The sequence below is a fragment of the Ahaetulla prasina genome, chromosome 1 (assembly GCF_028640845.1).
Source record: "Ahaetulla prasina isolate Xishuangbanna chromosome 1, ASM2864084v1, whole genome shotgun sequence".
Lineage (NCBI taxonomy): Eukaryota > Metazoa > Chordata > Lepidosauria > Squamata > Colubridae > Ahaetulla > Ahaetulla prasina.
Genome location: NC_080539.1, coordinates 239998654 through 240024462, shown reverse-complemented (window position 1 = coordinate 240024462; position 25809 = coordinate 239998654). Strand labels below are relative to the sequence as shown.

Genomic DNA, 25809 nt, shown 5'->3' with positions numbered 1-25809 from the left:
CACCCCCCCACCCCTACCTTGGGCCCTCAGTTGATGGAATGCTCGAAAACCCGGTGGGCACATTTCAACAAGGGGCACTCCCCCTTCTGTGCCCAACCAGGTTTCCGTAACGCCCATAAGGTCCGCGGAACCCCCATGGATAAGATCACAAATTAGGGGGGCCTTTTTAACCATGGACCGTGCGTTGCACAACATCAACTGGAGGCCCAGGCTCTGAGGATCTTGGCCATCCGGGGAACGGGAAAAGTCTGAGGGATCGGGGTGCGTGTTCGCCTTCAAACATCGAGCACGCGCCCCCAAAAATCGACACGAGCCCTCACTTCCGCCATATCTGCCCCTCCCACTTACCATGCAGATAGAACCACCCTCACAGGAAGGAACGCAATTCTCCCCCATAACCTTCGAACCTGTTAAATGAACGGTTTCCCCCAGCACCCGCCCTTACCCTCCCTCCCCTTAAAAATTCCCTATCTAAAAATCCCCAGAGGCTCTTTCTCAACGCATGCCACCTCTGTGGGTCCCAAGACCCATCATTGAGGCCGGTCCTGGGTAATGAAAAGGGGCCATTCCTGCGAGGCAGGGGCACCTCGCAGGCGCAAGAGTTCATGTACAGAGTATCGCATAGAAAAATAGAGTTGGACTGTCTTAAAAAATAATTTAGTGAATTACATATATATTACATGCACACACACACACACACACACACACACACACACACACACCATTTCCCCCCCAGAGAAACAGCAATTAGAGAGGTCAATTTGTGGAACGGGGAAAGGAGAAAAGAGAGGAAGAGAAAATCAATTAAATACTTCTCATTGCAACTTTTCCAGTCCAATTAGCAGCCTGCCCTGCAGCTGTTTCGGAGGGGAAAATGTCTAAGTTTTAGTGTTATTCCCGTAACAATGTATTTTTTCCCAACATAAATTTCATCTTGATCTACATAATTCTTAATATCTATAGCTCCATGTCAGCCATTCATATCAATCCCACAGGAAGCAGAAGGTTGGTCCAGAGCTGAGAACTATGAGACACTCCTTACACAATTAAGAGCTTCTGATGGTGGAGTGATTGTCAGATTTTAGACTGGTTCACAACACTTAGCAGGAGATAAGTCAACAGGGTATTCATCCACTAATGAATGCATCCAAAGCACGTTAATTCATGCATATTACAAACTGTTATAGAAAAGAATAGGCAGAGCAGTTGTCTTCCATCCGGCTGACACATCACAATAATGCTTCAGCTCTGTTAGAATAGTTAAAGCAATGAATGACTTTTTTAAAACAGAGATTTTAGAAGATAATTCAACGCACCATTATGATTTTATATTTCAGTTTCCGTGTATGAGTTCTGAATTTAATTCTAAATCAGTTACTGGGCTTTGAGGCCAACTTTCAATCTTCCTCCCCTCTAATACTTCAATGTTTATTTTCATTCCTTATTAGCTAAGTGAGCAAGATGCTTTTCTTCTGTCAAAAGGAAAATAATTTCCTTTCAAATTGGTTACAAGCCTTATAAAAAGAGACGCTCAGAGTTTATTTAATATAGAATATTTGCATTAAGATGTGAACTGCAAGACCCACTGAAATAATTGTTGACCTGCTAACCTGTATCTCTGGGAAAATTGTGACTCAAAATTCAGTGCTAGCTGTAAAATCTGTTTCAAAGCCCCTCCACCCCTAAAGTATAATCATCTTAAGTACACTACTGTCAAACTGAAGTGTCACACATCAAATATTTCCCACGATGTCTTATGCTATTAGTTAACTCCCAGGGAACCGTCATACTTATTAACTCAGTCCTGCAAGTTTTTAAAAGTTATCTCCTGTCAGCATTATAACCCAAGCAACCTTATTTCCATATGAACTGCTACCGTGAAAGTTTGTGCTTGGCAAACTTTTAAAACAGGACATTGTTTTGAACTTAGATTATATTTTTAAGAATTGACATTTTCAGTTATTTATATAAATTATATAAACATGGAGTGGTTAAGGGAAAGGAAATGTCACATCGCTATCAATATCTGAAATATTTTATTCACTTACTTACTTACTTACTTACTTACTTACTTACTTACTTACTTACTTACTTCTCCAGGGCATCGAAGAAAACTGCATAGGTATCTCCTGCTGTTTTATCCCCATAGCAATCTTGTTGGATAGGTTGGGTTCAGAGATTATGACTGGCTCAAAAATATCCAGTTCCCATGTCAGAGGACAGACCTGGATCAGGATCTTCCTACCGTATTATGTCATCCTACTATACCACATTGACTCTCTTCTTTACAAAACAGTGAAACAAAAGAGGCAGAGTGCATATTCTTCCTAAATTTATATTTAAGAGGAATAAAGAAACTGTGTCAAAAGATTGTGGCACCTGTGAATATTAATGTGCTCAGTGATTTTTTTTCTCTTGCACCTGCCAACGTCTCTGCTACATCCAATTGGGGTTGTATATTTTAGATTTTTTTTTCATTTAAAAAGGAGGAAGCTCACCTGTTGTGAAACAAGCCATCAGCCTCAGGCATAATCTTTATTTCCAGTAATGTCTTTACGTTCTCCATAGATTTTACTACTTTATCTATCTATTTATTTCTATGGCTTATAGCCCACAAAATAAAACAAACAGCAGCATCCCAAAGAATAGGTGCATCCAAATCCATAGCAGGAAGGTTTTTTCTCCTTATAGTCTATTCCAAGTCTCTACAAAAGAGCCTAATTTTATTGACCTTCTGAACATCTAGAGGAGCGGGAGCCAACCTAAGAGGCCCCAGAGACATTCTAACAAAATAAAATGGTATATGGGTGCAGTCTAATACTTTGTTTAGAAATGTGCCTACCCAGCGGAGACAGGACAATATAAAGCTTTAGGGGATGATGGTGGCAATGAAAAAAAATCTCATGAACTCACCCATCCCACCAAAGTAGCCATTTTGCAAGAACGTCTAAAATGTACTCTTAAAATTCCAAATGTGTGCATCGGCCCCAAAAGATTGATTATCTTTATTATTATAATTTAGTTCTGCTAAATGCAAATACATGATTTTTGTCATTCAAATACACCAGTTCATTTATTTGAAAATCTTATGAAGGGTACAAAATCAGCAAGGAATAAATGGGAGTTTGTTTTTTATTATGCATCTTTCCAAAACGTTAAACAAATTCTTTTTTCAACAACAGTTTCCGGGATCATCAAATAAACATCTGAAACTGGCCTAAGTAAAGCTTCAAAGCAAAATGTGTAAAAACACTGAAAGCACTAATATTATTGAACAGTGGGAAAAAATATGGTGAATACTCAAATCATAGGCATTGAATTAAGAGGAACACAGTGTCTTCCAGTAAACTATTTTTAAAAAAAGCTTTGACGAATCACCTATAAGGAATTCTTCCCCAAACAGCAATTTCAATTTAATGTCAGTCTATGATCTATCACTAAACCAGCGACAGATGTCAATGAAAAAAATCTATTGTTCAATTTCTAAGGTAATTCCACTTTCATGAAATCACTCAATCTGAATTCAAAGGGGCCCTGTTCTTTCAACAAGAATATACAAATACAATAAATTAGACGGTGAACGCACAAAATGAAAACCACTTAAAGTATTTTACTATCAAAAAAAAGAAATTGAGGTCAAATAAACCAATTAACAAATAGGAGAGTTGAAAATACTGTTTTGAAACCCCAAAGGTAACCTATTATCCAGCAGCTGTTTTGGCAAGTACATGAATTCCTTAGGTTTCAGGTAGAAATATCAAACCCTACCTGTCACAGGGTTCCTCTAACAACAGATGTTAGGATTTTATGGTTTATATGTATGCCATACACCACTTCCTTTTGGATGTACAATTTAAAATGAAATAATAGACTAAACAAGGTATAATTGACCTGTTATATGAAGTGATACATTCAGGGATAGGTTGCTGGGGGTTCGCAACCTCTAGCTAAGATTCTGTGCAGTTTGGAGAACCCCCAAATCCCACTCCTGGCTGGCCCCGCCCACCCCGTTCCTCCCCTCCCAGGACTCCCTACACAGCCCGTTTTAGATGCAGGTAAGTGCAGGGCACACGTGGAGGCTCGGAGCAGGTGAAAAACGGGCCTACTGGAAATTCAGGAAGGCCAGAAACAGGGCCTCTGGAGCCTGGGGAAGCCATTTTCGCCCTCCCCGAGGCTCAAAAAAAAAAAACCTCCAGAGCCCAGGGAGCCTTAAAGACACACACACCCCAGCCTGGTGCAGGAGGCTGACTAAGCCACGTCCACTGTGGCCACACCCACTATGGCCACGCCCACTCAGCAACCGGGCAGAGAACCCCTTGCTAAAATTTTTGAACACATTCCTGAATACACCCCTGAATACATTCTCCTTTTCTGAAGGCCTTCAGAAGGATTGGATGGGTACCTGTCAGAGATTACCTAATGAATCCTACACTGAGCAGAAACTTGGAATAGATTATCTTAAATCATCTCCTTCAAGTGTATCCATTAGCAGACCTCACTCAGAAGACTGGAAACCAAGATCCTTTTTAATGAATAAAAAGAAAGGTGCTTATGTGCAGTAGAGGTACTTTTCCCCAATTATTGTGAAGCATGCACAACCATACTGAACACTGCTAAGGGACAATGAACTACTGTCACTCCAGTCACTCTCTCTTCCTCGTAACCTTTTCGAAACGTGATATGACATTACACTTTGGTGCATTACCTGCAGACCTGACCCTCAATTATGTCATGAAGGCCAAGAAATACTGGTAGATTGTGCAATGAGATTATTTCCCACAATGTAATTCAGAAAGTCTTTTCCTGACATGGTATCCTCCGGGTGCTGCACATGAACTCCTTTAAACTGAATTCAATTTATTAAGAGTTGATGTTGCTGTACATCTGAAATGCACCAGGTTGACTAACGCTGTTACGAAGTACAGAATGTTATCAGGAACAGAACTAAAACTGGCATGGATAGGCTCCCTCCTAATGTCATGTTCTGCTCTTAAAAGTAAGTACTGACCTTGGGAATTAAACTGGAAAAAGTTTATGTGCATGTAAACACTCCAAGTATTTAATGGCTGCAGATCTTGTGATGCTGTCAGCCAATTTTTTTTTCCAAGCACACAATTATGAAAACAATGGTGCTGTGATGCTTTGCCAAAATACAGTCAATAATAATTATAACAAATACCTGCTGCAGTCATACGAAACTTTCATGCCACAAACAGCACATGACAAGTCATGTAGCTACTCAAAATGCAGTTATTAATCTGTAGGTCCCAAATAAGAGTTATCCTGCTTTCTTTTGTTTCTAGCAACTTGCTATGGCATAGCTTAAGAAATTTAATGTATTTCAGACTATACAGGTAGACTATTTATTTATTTATTTAGCATTATCATCTCTCAATCCATATTATTTGATATAATTATTTTAAAAATCAGATGAAAATACACCACCTATGATAAAACACCTGCAGAACTACATGTAGTCCTAGATTTATGACCAAAACTGGTACCCGAATTTCTGTCACTAAGTGATTCAGTTGTTAAGTGAGTAATCCTGTGACTGTGCCCAGCTTTAAAAATTTTCCCAGTCGTTAAGCAAATCATGTGGTCATTAAGTAAATCCAGTTTGCCCATTGACTTTGCTTGTTGGAAGCTGGCTGGGGAGGTCACAAATGATCTTGGGACGCTATAACTATTATAAATAAATGCCAGGTGCCAAGTGCCCAAATCACAACTACATGATCATGAGGTTGCTGCGATAGTCATCTGTGTAAGGACCAGTTGTAAGTCACTTTTTTTAAGAGTTGTAACTTCAAAACATTACTAAATGAATGGCCATAAGTGGATCTATATACTAAATCTATATACTGAATCTTAAAATAGCAGAGATGAAAATGCTACAATCAAACAAGTTTTCCTGTCTACCTATCAGCAATTCTACTGCCATATGCAAGACCTATTTCAAATGGCATATACAATACATAGAGTTATCTGAGTAGCAGTTTATCAGTTATTCGTATGATTAAAAGGGAGAGCGGGACCAATACACGGGAATGTATGGAACTGAAAAAAACCTTCCTTTTAGGATTTTTTACAAGATTGAACCATTTGTAATGCCACTCAATTAGACAGAAGAAATCTTCCACTAAAATATATTAATTTGCATCTATGGATGTTTGCATTTATGTGCACTGGGAAGTGGTATGCAGAGAGTAGGCATCAAATTCTGCTGTAGGTCATATGACTAGAGAATGGTGGGCTTAAAATGGAACAGACATCAACATGCCAGGCCATGGAATGCTTGTCTCATAGACAAGCATTTTTTTTTCTCCATAACACTTGACCAGATCTAGTCTATTTTTGAATTTCCTCTTTATTTTGCCATCTTCTTCTCCCACAACAAATTTAGTCCAGTTGTGCTCAGTTCTTGGAGAATTATTCTGCTGATAGACAGACAAAAAACATTTTTATATACTTTATTTCAAAGAGTTTATTATGTTGGAAGAAAAAAAAAGGAAAGATAGGCAAAAATACCTATAAGGAGTGGGGGAGAGGGGGAAAACAGGAATAAACTCAGGGAATTTCTAGATATTTAAAAATTGGGGTAAGGACTAGGTCATATTTGAGTGAATTTGAGAAAATACAGGGAGAGATACAGTGTGAGTAATGACGCATGCATTTTACAATAATTTATATAAAGACAATTTCTAAATTAAGGTACTTGCCATCTGTGAAATGAATGTTCTGTTCAAGCAGAAAAAAAAGTCAGTTCAGAATAAGACATCTGTGCTTTGGGGCTTAAAAGACATATTTGCCTTGTGCTCAAATTTCAGAATAAGCTACATTTTTGCCTTATTAGCCTTCTGTGAAATGAATGTTTAATTCAATCATTTTACAACTGGCATCCTGTATGATGGTGCTCAAGTTGTGTTTTCAAATTACAAATGTGTTCACAGCCTCAAAAACCAAGTGCCACAATAAATTCAAATATTACAAGGTTCAATATCCTAAACTAATTTCATCACACAGGGAAAGATTCAGCGTGCCCTGCATGTCAGTTTTCTGTTCTAATGTCAATACTTCCTATGTCTAAGTTCCCACAATGTATTAAGCTATAATGTGGTGTGCTTGGTTTAGTATAGTATCTTGGGCAAATCCAGGCAATATGATTTGTAAACAATGTATTAGTGTCATAAGTGAACCAAACCAATCTGTTCAACGTTAGTGTCTTGTAAGCTGAAGGCAGTAAAAGGCCAATTCTATTTTGTTGTCAAAAGGATAGTATGGATCTGTCAGTGTTGAATCAAGCTCAACTCAAATGAGACTTTACATTCAAGCAATAAGAGACATAGATTGTCAAAAAAACATAAAGTAGTGACCATTCCATTTCCAAAACCAAGCATACATGAAATTATTACATTGTTGGAAAGCAGGAGTGCAATAACCACTGTAAGATTTAAATTATTCACTAGAAAGATATCTCAGGTGTCTGTATGTAATATGAATACCCTAGTTTCATCTACTAGTTGTCACAGCATTCTAATAGGGTGACAATTCCAAATTTCTAAAGATAAGATGGAACAGTGATGGAAATATCTCACTCTATTTCCCAAATGTTGCTTATTGTATATTTTATATACAATATATTCTTGTATATTGCCAAACATCTATTCAAGAACACAAACTAAATCCACTTTTTTCATTCAATTTTCTTACAAATTAATCAAGCTGTAGAGCCACTTGAAATGATATCCATGTTTTAACATTTATCCACTGAAACGATCCATCCTTGCAGTCTTAGCATTTTTCAAAATTCTTAAGACTTATGATTCCTTTTTCAAGTATCTTTTACTGCATTGTACTGTACAAAGATGTATAGCATTTGTTTTCAATTTCACACATCAAAATATCTCTCTCATTCCATTACACAGTTCTAAAATGCTTTTTACAGCATTCTTTTAGTTCAGCTTCAGCTCAAATCATTTAATCACTTTTACTATTAATTCCATTCATTCTATTAATGGCTCACATAGTACTCTGTAGCATAGTACTTTTCATTCTGTTCTAAGCAGTTTCCATAACCTCTTTTCGTTGATTCACTTTCTATTTATTCTGTTGGGAAGTTAATTATCTTCTAATACTGTTCTATACAGACCTCCTGTTTGTGATGAGTGTAGTATTCTGGATCCCAGGAGGGAGGAGGTGCATACTAGAGGAATAAGAGGCAATTCAGTTCAGATATTTTGTTTGAGAGAAATAGCCCCTCCCTAATCATTCCCAGAATATGTGGTAGTTATAGAGAGTAGAGTGCTTTAGTTTGACAAGATTCTGCCTTTGGTGTAGAACATTAAAGAAGTCTGCCTGGAAGAATCACCAAGTACTGTATCTTTCTCAGTTTCAGAGTCTGATATTTTTCTCTTTCTGCAGTCACTCTTCTTATACTCATTTCTTTTTCTTCTTTTTCTTCCATGCTCATTTCCCCCCACAATTGGCTTCAAACAATAACAGGAAATGACCTGCCACATTCAGAACCTCTCATCATCCTAGTACTATTAGTTATCTCAGTCTTTCATGGTAAACAATCAGATCAATGGTATTTCAAGAGTTGTATTTATTCCTTCACACATGGGCATGCAAAGGTATGGTGCAAATAATGAAATGTATTTGAGGACATTACCATATATAGACGCTGTTGTTTTGATATTATTGTGCTTTGCCATGGATGCTACCTTTCAATTTTTTATTTATTCAATGAACTTTACTGACATCACAATTACAGAAGTAATTCTAGGTGGCTTACGTTTAGTCTGTAAATTTGAAGCATACCTTTTTCTAAGATGATAATTTCATTGTTCTTACTGATTCCTGGGTCCCCAAATGATCGATTTCCCCTTTTTGCATTATCTTCTTTATATTCCAACTTATCCATATTATCTAGTATAATCCCTTGGATGGTTTTCAGAATATTGCACAATATTTTTTTCAAAATCATCTTTGTTTCTTCTCATTTTCACAATTACATTGAACATAACATCTAACTGTCACAGTTATGGATTCTTACTTACAGGTGAATTCATAGTAACCAAAATTCTTACTTTTTGGAGATAGTATGGTATAGTGTCAGCCTAGACACCAGAAGATTGTGAGTCTTGCCTGAGGCATGAAAGCTAAATCAGTGACCTTGGCAAGTCTCTCTTAGTCCAACCCACCTCTCAAGGTTGTTATTATGGGGAAGCAGGGGTATTAGGTATGCACACCACCTTGAGAGAGACAATGGTAGCAAGATAATGGTAGCAATATAACAATAATATATTTTAGCTTTTATAATTAAATCTATACTTCCACTTTCCTGAATAAACTAATTTTCTCCCACAATATCAAACTACTTTTACTCTTATCTGTTATCCTTCCCTTTATCTAAACGTCACAGATAAATAATCTAATCCTTAATTCATGTCCATTATTATTTATTTTTTCTTATATTCCAAGTCCCATTCTTCCGTATCTGCTAATTTTTTCCAGGTAGTCCATAGATTATTAAAGGCCATGTTTTCACAGAACACTTTTTAAAACTTTATCCATACCCTAGATCACCTGCTGATTATTTGATAAAGGTCAGTCATTTCTGGCACATTTTGTTCAAGACTTCATAAGTGTAACCAAAAGCAGTTTTATCCCCAGCATGCCCATAGTGCTTAATGTAAATTCTACTCTAAAGACTACTTTGAAAGCCAACATGCTAATCCGTGCATCCCACCAACTAGAAGGCGTACTGACACACACTCAGGATACTTTAATCATATATAAGTAATCAATCAATCCAATTACCTGGATGGACGGCTGTCTTTTGAAGATCATTTGACGGCCATCTCCAGGAGAGCTTTTTACCAGGTTCGCCTGGTCTGCCAGTTGCGCCCCTTCCTAGACCGGGATGCCTTATGCACGGTCACTCATGCGCTCATGACGTCTTGCTTGGATTACTGCAACGCTCTCTACATGGGGCTCTCCTTGAAGGGCATCCAGAGGCTGCAGTTGGTTCAGAATGCAGCTGCGTGGGTGATAGAGGGAGCCCCTCGTGGGTCCCATGTTACACCTATCCTGCGCAGACTGCACTGGCTACCTGTGGCCTTTCGGGTACGCTTCAAGGTTTTGGTCACTATCTTTAAAGCGCTCCATGGCATAGGGCCGGGTTACTTACGGGACCGCCTACTGCCACCGATTGCCTCCCACCGACCCATACGCTCCCACAGAGAGGGACTCCTTAGGGTGCCGTCCGCCAGGCAGTGCCGACTGGCGACACCCAGAGGAAGGGCTTTCTCTGTGGGGGCTCACACCCTCTGGAACGAGCTTCCCCCAGGGCTGCGCCAACTTCCCGACCTCCGAACCTTCCGCCGCGAGCTTAAGACACATCTATTTATTTGCGCAGGGCTAGCCTAGGGTTTTTAGTTTTAAATTTAGTTTTAATGGGGTTTTATACTATTTTAGTGATATTTTAATTTCAGCCTAATTAATAAGTTTTTTAATTGTTGTTTTTATTTGTATTATTCTTATGTTTTTATTTGGCTGTACACCGCCCTGAGTCCTTCGGGAGATAGGGCAGTATAAAAATTTGAATAAATAAATAAATAAATAAATAAACAAACAAACTGCTTCATTACAGATATTGCCATGTATGCTTATACTTAAGCATACTTCCTGGAAGAAATAGCCACCCAGTTCAAACATGGTATCATTAGCCATGTGTTTCCCCCATAAACTATCCTAAAAATGCTAAAACTATTATTAAACAATTCTTTTTTGTTCTTCTTTCTTTCATTTATACAGTACTTTCTTAATATTAGATTTAGAGTGGCTCCAAATCATATTGTACATAAATATTCACATACATATTCAGCAGCGTTAAAAGTTGCCTGTCAGGAATTTTTTAAGCATGTAAGCTTAAAATGTATATCATATCAAGTCACAGCTACAAAATCATGAATGTTTATAAATCTAGCTCTTCATCCTACCATCACACTCCATGATTTGCTTAGCCTGGCTTGTATTTATAAAGCTAAGGAATGCAGGTTTGCTATAAAAGTAAGTAACAAAGTTACTTTACATAAAGGGGGGGGGGGGGCTGCTAGCCAATAACATGAAAAGGAAGGAAACGGAAAATAAAAGATGTTTATTTCATGCATATGAAATTGGTGGCTATATACATGTACTAAATAAATAAATAAATAAAACTTCCAGTGGGACTTTCTGTATTAATATTAACCCAAATACCCACCCAAGTTCTTCTCTTTCACACCCCATTCTTTCTAGTTCTTGTACAAATGTCAGAAGTAATCAACAAGTAAAAGAGAATGTGAAAATAAAAGAAAATTAATATTTCTACTATCTGTACTAAACGGGTCTCATTACACATTGCTTCCGGACAGAACTCAAGAAATCCTTCATGGTCAGTAAGACAGGTCAGTTTCAACACTCAAGCACATAAGTAAATGATAATGAAAAGCTCCAGTTATCTAAACCAACAGAAGCATAGATAATGAAAAGGCAAATACAGGTTTACTACAACCCCATCAAAGACTTAGATAAACCGCCCAGATCATAAAAAAGCAGCTTCTGGGATTCACTCTCTAGATTAAAAACCTGAATCTGAGATACAATGCAAATACACACGCACAGAGAGCACAATATACCCAGGCTCAGTCATCCTAAAATGATCATATTTCTCTGCCATCCATCAGAATTAAGCTGCTTATGGATGCATAACAATGCTGTATATGCAGTTGCCCGTAGCAACAGGCATACAATTGTACAGCTAGCTCCCCTTTCCAGAAGCAGCAGCCGCCAAAGGAAAAGAGTTTGCAAACAGCAGGACAGGGGACAGCAGAAAGAACAAGCAAAAGAGCCAGCAGAGGCAAGGAAGGAAAAAGGGCCCTGAGAGCAGCAGGAAGAGATGAAAACAGAAGGGACAGAAAAGGCCCAAAAGTGGGAGCGCAGATCCCAGGACCAGGCAGCAGCAGCAGGAATTGGATGAAAGGGAAATCCCCCCCCAAAAAACCAAAAAAAACCGGGGGGTGGGGAATTGGGGTTAGACGCGGGTTTAACAAAAGCCCCCTTGCAACTATACAAGCAAGTTCAAGCGACAGAAACTTGTCGCCAAAAGCCAGCGTGTCTTTCTTTAGGCTTGAACCCATCTTCCCCATCCATAACTCAACGAGGCCACCTCTTCATCTCCATTGCCCAAGCACTCTAAAACTAGCCCTTCCCACTCCCTCGGGTCAGGCTCGTCACCAGCAGCGTCCGGCAAGTCGTGCAGGAGCTGCGCAAAACTTAAAAGAGAGAGAGGGGGGGGGAGGAAGGGACACTACTGCACATCCCTGTCCTTAAGTTCAGAAGCGTGGGCCTGCCGTCCCTTCATACACATTCCACCAGGGCCCGCATCTCATTCATTTGTTAGAGACAAATTACACGCCACGAACGGGTCTGAGAAACGATTGCCCGGGACTCGTGGGGGGATGGGTGGGGGGGAGAATGTAAAACCCAGGGCTGCAAGCTCTTTGGAGAGGTCCGTCCGAAGAACCCGCGGACAACTCCACAGTGCCCCCTCTCTCTCTTAAGAACAATCCTAAGCAAAGCATCAACCTGCCAGCGCCTACAAGACCCGCTTCGCAAACGAGCCATCGGGTTTGCACCGGGGCTCGAACCTACGCGCGAGCGCACGCCTCGGCCTCGCGCGCCCTCGTCCGCCGGACCGCCGCGGCGAGATTGGGCAGCCGGCGGGCACATGCCCAGGTCAGCCGCTTCTCCATCTTGCTTTCTCTCTCTCACACACACACACACACAGGCGCGCACACACAAGCACGGCGACCCCCGACGCCGCTCACCCCTCGCCCGCCCTCCCCTCGCCCCGTGCTCCTTTTACCTTTGCCTTAAACCAGGAGAGAAGGGGAGGAGACGGGAAGGGGGGGGGGAAGAGAGAGAGGGAGACGCGCCAGAGGGCGGGGTCCACTTCAGAGCAGGTGAGGGGAGCGCAAAACGCGCAAGGAAAGAGGGGCAGCCGGGGAAAGAGGTGGGAAGGCTGGGCGCAATTGCTGCCTTACCTGCTCTGCGGAGGGACATTTTGCAGGCGGCGGGCAGGGGCGGGGCCTTTACGCTCCCCGGGGACCCGCCGGAGCAGCCTGGGAGCCCGACGGCCGCAGCCAAAGCAGCCCCCGAGTTTCTAAACTTGGCATGGGGGTCTCCTAGCATTAGCGGACGCGACCGCGGACGCAGCCCGGAACGCCACCGCTGCAACCGCAGCCGTCGCCGCCGCTTCTTCCGCTTTGTTGTTATGCTGCCGCCGGCGGGCTTGTCTCTTGCTGGCGCTCCCTGTCGGGCTGCGGCAGGGCCGCCGCTCCGCGTGCGCTCGGGGAGGGCCGGCCAGGCGGCGGGGCTGGGGGAAAGTGGCCTCCGCTGCGGGGAGGGGAGCGGAGGAAAGACAGGGTGGCACAGCTCTCCGAGGGGACGCTGGGTGACGGGCTCCCGCCCTGCCCCGCTATTCCGGGTTGCGGTCGGGGCCTTTTAATTCCCCCTAAGCGGAGGAGACTGCTTTAGGATCGGGGGGTGTCAAAAGAGCGCTGCCCATCTGCTGCGATCGGAATCGGTCGCAACGGAACGGTTGTGACAAAGCTTTGCCTGCAAGCGGGGGTCGGGGGAGGGAGGGGGAGCTTGTCTGAGGAAAAACTGCTGTGGTGGGTTGGAATTGGGGGGTCTCGGGAGGAAGAGACAAGTGGAGAAAACTACGCGGCTCTCTGGTTTCCCCGTCCCTGCTCAGCAGTAAAGTTCATCTTAACAGAGAGAGAGAGAAAGGGCTTCCCTTCCTCTCTGGATAAGGTGTGTGAACTTCAATTCCCAGAATTCCCCAGGCAACATATTTCCTGGAGAATTGTGGGAATTGACATCCATTCATCTTGAAGCTTCCAAGGTTGAGAAAAACTGCTCTACACTCTTGACAAATCACTTTCTAATGACCAAACACAATTGTCCCTTTGCAATGCAGAACCAAAGTTGGTATGATTATACCAGGCACTCACTCTCTGCCTCACTCTTTCTCTCTCTCTCCCCCCCTCCCCCTCCTCTCTCTGTCAGAGAGGTACAGAGTTCACAAGTCTAGAGACAGATGGAAAATATACAGCTTAAATCAGGGGTCCCCAATCCCCAGTCCATGGATTGGTACTGGTCTGCAGTCTGTTGGGAACCAGGCCATGCAAGCAGCGAATGACTATGCACATGCGCAGGATCTAGGTTGTGCACGCAAAACCATCTCCCCCCTGCTAACCCGTCGCTGCCAATACCACTTCTGCCTGCCTGTGGAGCCAGAAAGGTTGGGATCATTGGCTTAAATGATAATATTAAAATGAAGTTATTTAAGATTACATTGGCTTATTATATAGAAAGGTACCAGAGAATTGCATTTTACAAGTCTAAAATGACAGTCAAGGCTCCTGCTTAGATTGTTGGTCTAGCTTATTCATTGTTGTAACATTTTACATGAAATTCAGTATGGACGTCTATTTCTGAAATCTTAATAAGGAATCATGACATCCGACACTTCTGGCCATTGTGATTTCCTTAAATTTCTGAGCCAGATAATTAGCTAAGTGGAATCCTTGTTAATCTCTAAGCTTGGTTGGTTGTTTGCAGCCATTTCATTACCCAGTGCTCACTGATGATGTTAACCTAGTCAGCTAATGGAACATCTTCATAATGACCATCAAGGACTCCACAGTTCAACCCTGAGCTACTGTATATATATTCTCTTCTATTGGAATCTGCTAAGTAATTACAAAAATGTCTTAATTGAAATAATTGCTTGGAACTGTGGCAATTGGAAAAATGTTTTAAAAGTCATCTGATTCGAATTCTGAAAATAGACTGGCCTGAAACTGGATTTCTGATAGATCAGTCTTTAAAAAAACAACTAACTAAAGAAACAAAATAACAAAAATTATAGCCAGAAAGTAAAAGAAGCACTGAGAGGCATCTGTGACTGACTTTGTTTCCAATTATATCACTGAGAAAGCAAGCAGCAAGACCTTGGAGAGCAATGTTTCTCAACTTTGGCAAAAAGCTGGCAGGCGAATTCTGGACATTGAAGGCCACACATCTGAAAAGTTGCCAAAGCTGAGAAACACTGCCTTCAAGTTTTAAGTGGTCCAACTCCAATCAGAGAAAAGTGGAAAAAGTAATGCTTCTGGATGCATACACAAAATTCAGCCTGGAGGAAAAAAAATGTCTCTAATGACTTTACAATGACAAAGTTCTTCTCCCTATTCCCTATAATTTTGCTCAGCAATTTAGTTATTTACACTTTTTAAAAGCTATGAACAGTCATACTTACGGATTTATTTTCATTTTTTAAATGTCATTATAATTTAACACATAGATAATATGTCAGTCTTATCCATTAGATTAACCTATTTAAAAACACACTCAACGTGATCATACCACTGGACGTCCCTCAGGATAAAATTCACATTAAAAAACATATTGATAAGAGACCGTGTGTTCCCATCCCACAAGTACAATGTATGTTTTTGTGCATTTTTTACTAATGGAAAAAAACGGAAATTGAGGGAAATAATTCAGATTAGTTGACAGGTATATGAGTGCTAAATTATAAATAAGGAAGTAGAATCGTCTAGGCTCCAGTTCAACCCATCACTTAAGCATGAATTTAAATTTAAAAATATAAATAATCCCCATTTTACTTCCCTCAAAGCATATGTAACATAAACACAATGGAATTTGGCATGGGCATAAGTGACCTGCTGGTTTATGCATTCAGCATGAAGTTTCCTTGATTCTCAGTCCATCAGCACTCATGTTTCTAATAGAGTGTGCAATATATTCAACCATGACAGTATAAGACAGAGTACTACAAGAAAGTCTTGCCATATTATCAATACCTCTATTTCAAAAGCGACTTTGTTAATTTTAAACCTGTTAGCCCAACATTGATTTTCAGTACAATTATGGAAAAGTTGATGTAGAACTCAATTAATGCAGCTATCTTAAAGACAAAATATAGATACACTCAATCAGCATGGACTTTTTAGATGTGCCCTACCAAATACAATTGGTTTTGTTTGTTTGATGAGATCTGTACTATATTGGCCAATTAACGTTATTTTGACACAATGCTGATATGAGGAAAAATCATTAGCATATTCAATGTCCTTAAGTACTTATAGCGATATGAGTAGATTTTGTTGAAGAAAACATTTGTGCAAGCTGCACCAAGTCGCCCAATATTGTATCACATTCATTCATGTTCACTCTTGGTATTAATTATTCCTGATTTAAATATATGTTATATTAGCAGAAGAAAAAAGACTCTGAAGATGCAGGAAGATTTTATGCCCATCTGTAAAAAAATACCTTAATAGAAAATATGATACGATGAGTCTGTCAAAGAAAATCTTCTGGGCTTACATTCACATAAAATAATACTAACACTGGTAGAGCAAAGCAAGTAGGAAGAGCAATATAGGTCCCAATTTAATAGTACCTCAGTTTGAATCCCAGCAAGGCTCCAGACTGAGGCAACACCTCAGGATAAAACTTTGCCCAGGCAGCCAATTTGTTTCTGACTGGTGCTGTCTAAATGTGTCAGGGCACAGTATGTCTCAGTCATACCAGTGAATGACGTGACCTGTATATCAAATCTTTTTAAATTACAGAGACATGTACAATATTTCAGACAGAAACAATAACGCTGAATCTACTAGACAACCCCTTTTTAAAAAAAAATATTTTAATTTTAAGAATAAATTATGTACTTTGTACCAATGGAACCAATCTGTAGGAAAACCAAAACTGCAAATCCTGTTCATCTCTGCAGCCATTTACATGAGTGAATTGTTGTTGTGTGTGTATGTGTTTGTGTCTTTGTATTTGTATGTGATGAATACTGCTTTATAAACCTGCAAATATCTCTACTAGAACCCATTACAATAATAATTATATAGTTTTTTGATATACATATATGAATTAAGCCTTGAGCAAGACTGTTAAATGCATTCCTGATTTCATTTACAAGATGAAAAAATGACAAATTATTTCCAAGAACTACAACAGAAATATTTATAGCATTGTTACATAAACAGCATGTTCTAATCGATGAAATACAAAACAAAAATAGTTTCAAGCACAATATGACATTATGAGACACACCTTTCATTTCTACGACAATTGAAAAGAGAGAGATTCGTAAGAAAAAAAATATCAGGAAAATGTCACTGCATGAAATATACATTTTGTTGTTGTTGTTATGTGTTTGATGCTAAGTTTATATACAGGTGCTGCTTTCTCTGTGCTTAAGCAGAGGTCTCTTCCAGCTCTGTTATTCTGTATTCTTTCCAATCAGATTAATTTCTTGGAAGCATGAGAGCGGATACTAGTTTACAACTCTGGGTACCAAGAATGAAGAGCTCCAAGAAGAAATAACCACATTAGATTTGTTCATCAGTTCTTCAAAAACCAGTAAGAGAGTCTTATGGTGGGGAGCCGCTATATACTTATGTCAGAATCAACACTCTCGGAGCAACCAAAAGGGCCGTGGTGGCTCAAGGCTGTAAGAAGCCTGTTATTAAAACCAGCTGCCTGCAATTACTGCAGGTTCTAGTCCCACCAGGTCCAAGGTTGACTCAGCCTTCCATCCTTTATAAGGTAGGTAAAATGAGGACCCAGATTGTTGGGGGGGCGATAAGTTGACTTCGTAAATATACAAATAGAATGAGACTATTGCCTTACACACTGTAAGCCGCCCTGAGTCTTCGGAGAAGGGCGGGATATAAATGTAAACAAAAAAAAAACCCAAAGGAATGGGAATTTTGCTTCAGTATTACAAGCTACACTGCATTACAATTAACTGGGCAGATGAGGGAAGAGGCGGAGCCCCAGCAAAAGAAGTTATACCATCAATCATTGCTTCTCAAAGACAACACATTCATACAACACATTGAAGTCAGTTGTAAACTTAGCAAGTCCATTTGCACGTGCTAAGATTGTTAGTTCTAAACTTGGTTACATGGTGTTTCATCTTGTTATTTTGATGTTGACCTGTGAGGGTTTTCTTCTTTTAAAAAAGGGGAGGTTGTATGCTGTATAAACTGGATAATTAAATTTTGTGCATATGGTGCAAAACCATGAATGCATTAATTCAGTAATCATGTTAAGCATGGTATGGGAACATAGCCAGAGAATTAATGCAACTGTTAAATAGGGAGTTAGACAGGTTTCCATAAAAATGTTTTTTTACTATGGAGCCAGATCCATCTTTATGGTTTCTTGAAGGGATGCCTGGGCACGATAAAGTGTTTTTTTAGAGGTCATTCCAGAAATTATAAATTCACATAACATAGGACTGCAAGCCAAATTGAGGGAAACCCAAAGATTTTTCCCCGTAAGGCATGTCTGATTTCTAACACTTGGCAATGGTGATGGCTAAGCTGGAATGAGAAAGATCTTTAACGATTGCACAGACTGTCTGAGAAATAGATGAATGGCTGAGTCCAACTTGTTGAGGATTTAGTTTTGGCAAGAAGACATGAGTGTACAAATACATACCTGAGAATATGCAGTAGTGGCATATATTCACAATAGAAGTCTAAGCAAATTTAAGCATGAATGGCTTCCATACATACTATATACTAATAAAGGAGAATATTTGAAGCTCAGGGTTCAAAGAACTAGCATTGATAATGTTACCTAGTTTGAGTAATAAAACATCTGCAAGAAAGCAACGAAGCAGATAGAGCACTAAGGATCCCTCATACCATATACTACACAGCAAGGAAAATAAGTATGTATGGAAAAGAGAACTGACTGAAATAACTCTTATTTCAGAAAAAACTGAAATCGGAGACACTAAAAATTTGAAATCTTTAGAACTATTTAGCATTATACCGGTAATATGATAAAGAGGAGGGAAATACTATTTATAAAGTTTTTAGTTTTTTAGTTTTTGTATTTTTAAACAACAAATAGTGGCTATTTTATCTGAAAGACTTACCATACATTCTTATTTATACTGGTCAAATAATACAATTTACTGTTTTCTATAATTAATTTCTAATCAAGCATACAACTGTACAATATTGGTACCTCTTGCTCACTTATATATGTTACATTTATATATCAATTAATTATATGTACATACTGTAAGATGGGCAAGCTACACAAATTTAACAATTGCATGCATGCGTTTGGAGACATAGGGCAAAACTGTTGTTTGTAATAGAATGATAAACGGATGTTTTGCAATATTTTGAAAAAACAATGAAAATAGGATGCATAGTGCTATCTCTCCTTCTTTCCCCTTTCTGTCTTCCTTTTCTTTACCATTTCCACCCAGAAAATGAGTGAATATGTATGTGTGTGTGAAAGAGAAGGACACAGCAACAAATGCCTTACAATTGTTAAACTAAAGTGTGCTTGAACTAGTACTGAGCATCCTTGAATTCAAAGAGTGCTGGCAAATCTTTGAACATTTATCTGTTTTTCATTAAATATTAAAATTACATTGTTACAACTTCAAAGAAAAGTACAAGTTTCTAGTCACTTATCAATGTCCCATAGATGCTGATAATAGCAGCTACTTGGCTCAGGGTCATTTCTGGCTGATTATAGTGTGTCTTTTATTTTAAAAAATATTGCTTCCCTGGTAAGGAAGTCCATATAGCTATTTCCTCTTGGGTTTTTTTAAGTTAAAGCACATCTCAAATATATCAGCATGAAAGATTGTAGCAGCATGACATTTGCTGTCCCCATTCCAGGTCTCTCTCTTGCCTCTGTTACTTCTCTTTCAAGTCACTGCAGTCTTTTCCCATGGGGAAAGTATAAATGCAGAAGGCTCTTGGCAACAAATTCAAGAAGCAGAACTCTTTGCTGGCAATCAATGTGCCTTTTCAGTGAGCACTACGTACCTGATGTTCAACAGAATTAGATCTACAGCATTTTCAAAGCTTTAAAAGGCAGGAAACCATTTAATGATGTTTTCATAAATCTTAAAGTGTTCAGAAATCAAAAAGAGAAAACGTGCATGATAAAGAATATGTTCCCCTGTTTTTTGTCTGACAAATAACAGCACTTGTTGAAGGTTGAATTTACCTTCATGAGAGAAAGACAGAGAGAGAGAGAATAGTTAGCACAACTACAATTGACTATGTTTATATTAGCAATCCACTCTTCTCCTCCTAACTCCTGTCTTTCTTCTTGCTACCTAGAGATAGGCCAAGTATAAGAATTATTATTTTCTGATTTTAAAATTTTTCAGTGATAAGGATTGTGTGAAACAATCTCTGCTGTTACACCTCAAAGCCACTCAGTAGCTCCATTTATCACACAGATTTGAACATGATGTACGATGCATATTTTTAACATCACTTTCAAGAAACTCTGAAATAATATTTTCAAAGCATAACAGAATCTAAAAAAGAAAGTAACATTTTCCATTTTCAGAAGTAGGTTTGTAATTTTGAAAATACTTGATTCTTTTCTTTATAAACTTGTTAAAGAGCTTTGCAATCTTGAATACAGTACAATCATTGTACTGTATTCAACTATGAATACATTTGCAATTTGCTGAACTTAGTATGTCATTTAATAATGAATCTCTAAACTAGATTAAAATGCTGAATGTTCACGTTTCCTTTCTTTCAAATTGTATTTTCACACGTGCAGTGATATAGTTGTGTATAACTGCTGTGTTCACTGCCCTTCATCTGAACCATGGATTATAGTTCAAGAGCACCAGACAATAACCATCTGCCTTACACAGATGGGATCGGGTAAAATCAAAGATGGACTTTTTCTAATCCTTAATAACTTTTCAAGTTGAGTGCATCTGAATATAAAGAGTTCATTTCTCAGAATGAAAGCAATAAAAATGAAGCGGGCTCCCTAAAATCACACATTTAACGCTTAATGAGAAAATATAGCACAAAAGTTAGTTGAAAAATGGGCAGCTATATGAATGTTTAAATAAATGCATACATACATACATGCATGCATACATGCATGCTTTACATGCAAACATTCTGCTATGTTTATGCATTTTAGCTTTAAAAATACCTGTATTTAAAAAGTTGTCTGATTCTAGTGAATTGTGCAAATTAGAAGAGTTAATGTTTATAATAGATTCTGCTCCCAGTGATCTTCTTGAAAATCCTCTGATAAACCTATTACTAGCCTACCATTGGCAATATTCCTACTTATTAGGTGCTAAAAGGGCTTTTTGCAAACCGTGAAGTAGGTATAACTGGAAATCTTCTGATCTAAGATTCTCTGTCTCCTGACCTCCCCACAATTATAGCAGACCAATTCTTCCCTCCTCCCCTCCCCATTAGCTTAAGTGGGGGCCACTTAATGAGAATCTCTAAAATTGAAAACCCCATTAAAGCCCTTGCCTTCCTTTCCTAAATAAATTGCATGAGCTTTGAAAATGGTGGACAAACCATCGTATCATATTCCATCAACCGCTAGCTTGAATCAAAAATCAAGAAGTTTTTTGCAACCATAGTTGCTTCATTCTGTAATTCTCTGCAAAATTACATGAGACGTGAACAGTCCACTGACATTAATGTATCAGGTCGCTCGGCAGATTGAAAATCAATTCCTGTGTAATCCACATTCAGTCAAATGCCCTGGTTGCTTCATTCCCAGCCTCAAGTGTAACAGCCATATTTAATATTTTAATATAATTGCCAAATAAATTGCTGCAAACTAGCTAGGAAAGGGAGGGAAAAGTCTGGATCATGACTATCATACAGTGGCTAAACCCTAGCATAGAACATTATATTTGGTTTCCCCTTTTTCCCCTTTTATTCTGAGGCTTGCATAAACTAACTCTTAAATTGCAATCCTATCCTGACTATTCTGAAGGAAGCCCCACCATTCTCTACTAAGATTATTTTGATCTATCCCTTGGCTAATTATAGTGAATAAAAAGAGTTATCAACTATGCAATGAAACAAATTTGGGGTGGGGGATGGGGAAACAGAGGAATTATAGAAGATGCATCTTCATTCAGCATTTTGAGAACCTGCTGTCAGAGGAATGTGCTAGTGCCTCCTCAAACATTTGAAGTAATAGCACTTGAGATGTCTTCTCTTCTCACAGTGTTATGACATGATGGCATGAAATGTGCTCTTTGAGGAAGTGAAGGCTGATCCACGCAAGTTGTTTGCCCCAGCATGAATCCAGGCCTCTGATAATTTCTTGAGGCAAAGAATGCATGATTTTTTTCCATAGCCCATAAGGAGGGCAACAGCTGCCTGCCTTTTCCTGGGCCTCATTAAGTCACGTTTTCTGATTCGTCCTGGCACAATCTCTGCTGTCCACAATTGTCTGCTGTGCTCTTCATTGTATGCAAACACCTACACAGGCAAACCACCTGCAGGACGGAGATGCCTCTACTCTCTGAACAGTGCATTCTTGAAACAAGGTCATCAGCTGAAATCCCAGCTTCCTTTCTGTTTAATCTTACTGGTATAATAAAGAATTTGTGGGTCTTAAAAACAAAAAAGTAGGTGAAATTGACAAGCTCCTTCCTTCCTTCCTTCCTTCCCTCCCTCCCTTCCTTCCTTCCTTCCTTCCTTCCTTCCTTCCTTCCTTCCTTCCTCCCTCCCTCCCTCCCTCCCTCCCTCCCTTCCTTTGTAAATCCACTAACATAAGGACTAACTTTGAATAGAAGAGAATAGAATTTTTATTGGCCAAGTGTGATTGGACACACAAGGAATTTGTCTTGGTGCATATGCTCTCCGTGTACATAAAAGAAAAGATACGTTCATCAAGGTACAACATTTACAACACAATTGATGGTCAGTATATCAATAGAAATCATAAGGATTGCCAGCAACAAGTTACAGTCATACAGTCATAAGTGGAAAGAGATTGGTGATGGGAACTATGAGAAGATTAATAATAGTGCAGATTCAGTAAATAGTTTGATAGTGTTGCTGGAATTATTTGTTTAGCAGAGTGATGGCCTTCAGGAAAAAACTGTTCTTGTGTCTAGTTGTTCTGATGTGCAGTGCTCTATAGCGTCGTTTTGAGGGTAGGAGTTGATACAGTTTATATCCAGGATGCGAGGGGTCTGTAAATATTTTCACGGCCCTCTTCTTGATTCGTGCAGTATACAGGTCCTCAATGGAAGGCAGGTTGGTAGCAATTATTTTTTCTACAGTTCTAATTATCCTCTGAAGTCTGTGTTTTTCTTGCAGAACTGAACCAGACAGTTATAGAGGTGCAAATGACAGACTCAATAATTTCGCTGTAAAACTGACTTCGTAAGTCCATGAAGCCTGGGCACTCTCTCTAGTGCTCCGCTTAACAACTTAAGTGATCACCTAACAACCACAACTGGGAGACCCAGGATTATGGTTGTTGAGAGAAATGGTCATGTGGCATTTCATTTATTTTTTTTTTATTTTTTTTTATTTATTTATTTTTGTCACAACAATATATGTAAGTATCATACAGAAAGATTATATAGTATATAAAGGTATAAGCATATATATATATATATATATAGGAAGAAGAAAAGAAAAACAATAGGACAGGAATGGTAGGCACATTTGTGCGCTTATGCACACCCCTTATGGTCCTCTTAGGAATGGGGTGAGGTCAATAGTAGAATGTTTTTGGTTAAAGCTTTTAGGATTATGAGAAGAGACCACAGAGTCAGGTAAAGTATTCCAAGCACTGATGATTCTGTTACAGAAGTCATATTTTCTGCAATCTAGATTAAAGCAGTTGACATTAAGTTTAAATCTATTGGTTGCTCTTGTATTATTGCAATTAAAGCTGAAGTAGTCTTTGACAGGAAGGACATTACAATAGATGATTCTATGAGTTAAAGTTAGGTCTTGTCGAAGGCGACGGGGTTCCAAGTTTTCTAAGACCAGGATTTCAAGTCTAGTGGGATAAGGTATTTTGTTGTTTACAGAGGAATGGAGAACTCTTCTTGTAAAATATTTCTGGACATGTTCAATTGTATTGATGTCAGAGATATGGTGAGGGTTCCAAACAGGTGAGCTGTATTCTAGAATTGGTCTAGCAAATGTTTTATATGCTCTGGTTAGTAGTGTAGTGTTTTTGGAAAAGAAGCTACCCAAGATTAGGTTTACAACTCTTAGAGCCTTTTTTGCTATGTATTTGCAGTGGGCTTTGGCACTTAGATCATTTGACATGAAAACTCCAAGGTCTTTAACGGGATGGGAGTCATCTGTAAGGTAATGTCCATCAAGCGAGTACTTAGTGTTTGGGTTCTTTTTTCCTATATGTAAGACTGAGCATTTGCTGGTTGAGCTTTGGAGTTGCCAAGTTTTAGACCAAGCGGTTAGAGGATCAAGGTCTTTTTGAATGATAGATGTATTATCAGTGGTGTTAAATAGTTTGACATCGTCAGCAAAGAGAACACAATTACTTGAGATATGGTCACAAAGTGACCATTCTGCTTAACAGCCAAGATTCTGGGCCCAGTTTTGCATAAACAGAGGACCACCTGTATTGCAGAAAATGTTTGTGTTGTTTTTAATATTTTGGCTTCCCGCCCCCATGCAGGTCATTCTGACCCATTGAAAGTTGAATGGCATAAAAATGTTAACAAAATAAAAAACAAAAAACATAAGTGAACTTTTATTGTTTGGTCTTTGGACAGTCAGAGAGAGTCCTATCTCATTCCCATATCTGGCTTCTCTTAGAAGAAAAGTGGTGGGAGCTGGAATTATCAGTTACTACCCTACAGGAGGTGGCAATTGCTATGTATATAAGGAACAGGAACTGTCTGTCTGTCTGTCTGTCTCCCTCCCTCCCTCCCTCCCTCTCTCTTAAGAAAAAACTATTAGAATAGAATTTATTGGCCAAGTGTGATTGGACACACAAGGAATTTGTTTTAGTGCATATGCTCTCAGTGTACATAAAATAAAAAGAAAAAAAATACCTTCATCAAAGGTACAACATTTACAACACAAATGATGGTCATAGGTTGCAATTTAACCCTCAATGATAGCAACAAAAAGTTACAGTCATACAGTCATAAGTGGAAAGAGATTGGTGATGAAAACGATGAGAAGATTTAATAGTAGTGTAGATTTAGTAAATAGTTTGACAGTGTTGAGGGAATTATTAGCAGAGTGATGGCCTTCAGGAAAAAACTGTTCTTGTGTCTAGTTGTTCTGGCGTGCAGTGCTCTATAGCATCATTTTGAGGGTAGGAGTTGATACAGTTTATGTCCAGGATGTGAGGGATCTGTAAATATTTTCATGGCCCTCTTCTTGATTTGTGCAGTATACAGGTCCTCAATGGAAGGCAGATTGGTAGCAATTATTTTTTCTGCAGTTTTAATTATCCTCTGAAGTCTGTGTCTTTCTTGTTGGGTTGCAGAACTGAACCAGTCCGTTATAGAGGTGCAAATGACAGACTCAATAATTCCTCTGAAGAACTGAATCAGCAGCTCCTTGGGCAGTTTGAGCTTACTGAGTTAGCGCAGAAAGGACAGTCTTTGTTGTCCTTTTTTGATGATGTTTTTGATGTTAACTGTCCATTTTTGATCTTGCGATATGATTGAATGTAGAAATTTAAAGGTTTCTACTGTTGATACTGTGTTGTCAAGTATTGTGAGAGGTGGAAGTATGGAAGGGTTTCTCCTAAAGTCTACTCCCATTTCTACAGTTTTGAGTGTGTTCAGTTCCAGATTGTTACGGTTATTACGGATTATTATTATTATTAATAATAATAATGATAATAATTAATAATAATTATCATATTATTATTATA

The 25809-nt window shown here is 39.0% G+C and overlaps 1 protein-coding gene and 1 long non-coding RNA gene across 11 annotated transcripts in view; one reads left to right on the top strand and one right to left on the bottom strand.

Annotated features, from left to right (window-relative positions):
• NCKAP5 (NCK associated protein 5) overlaps window positions 1–25809 on the bottom strand; it is a 638109-nt gene that overhangs the window by 442968 nt on the left and 169332 nt on the right. Inside the window, exon 1 of one of the 9 annotated variants that reach the window (XM_058194222.1) lies at window positions 13089–13493. The exons of 7 other annotated variants lie outside the window; for them this stretch is intronic. The gene's annotated coding sequence lies outside the window, so the exon portion shown is untranslated. Of the gene's footprint in view, window positions 1–9822; window positions 9965–13088; window positions 13494–25809 lie in introns of those variants that run through there. One more of the 9 variants, XM_058194226.1, reaches the window with a different exon arrangement.
• LOC131203731 (uncharacterized) lies at window positions 10638–23758 on the top strand. 2 transcript variants are annotated; one of them, XR_009156465.1, is made up of 3 exons: window positions 10638–12780; window positions 14116–14350; window positions 17396–22606. It is a non-coding gene; the product is annotated as an uncharacterized LOC131203731 (long non-coding RNA). The 2 variants fall into 2 exon arrangements; XR_009156464.1 differs by lacking the exon at window positions 10638–12780 and adding an exon at window positions 12981–13007 and having other exon boundaries at window positions 17396–23758.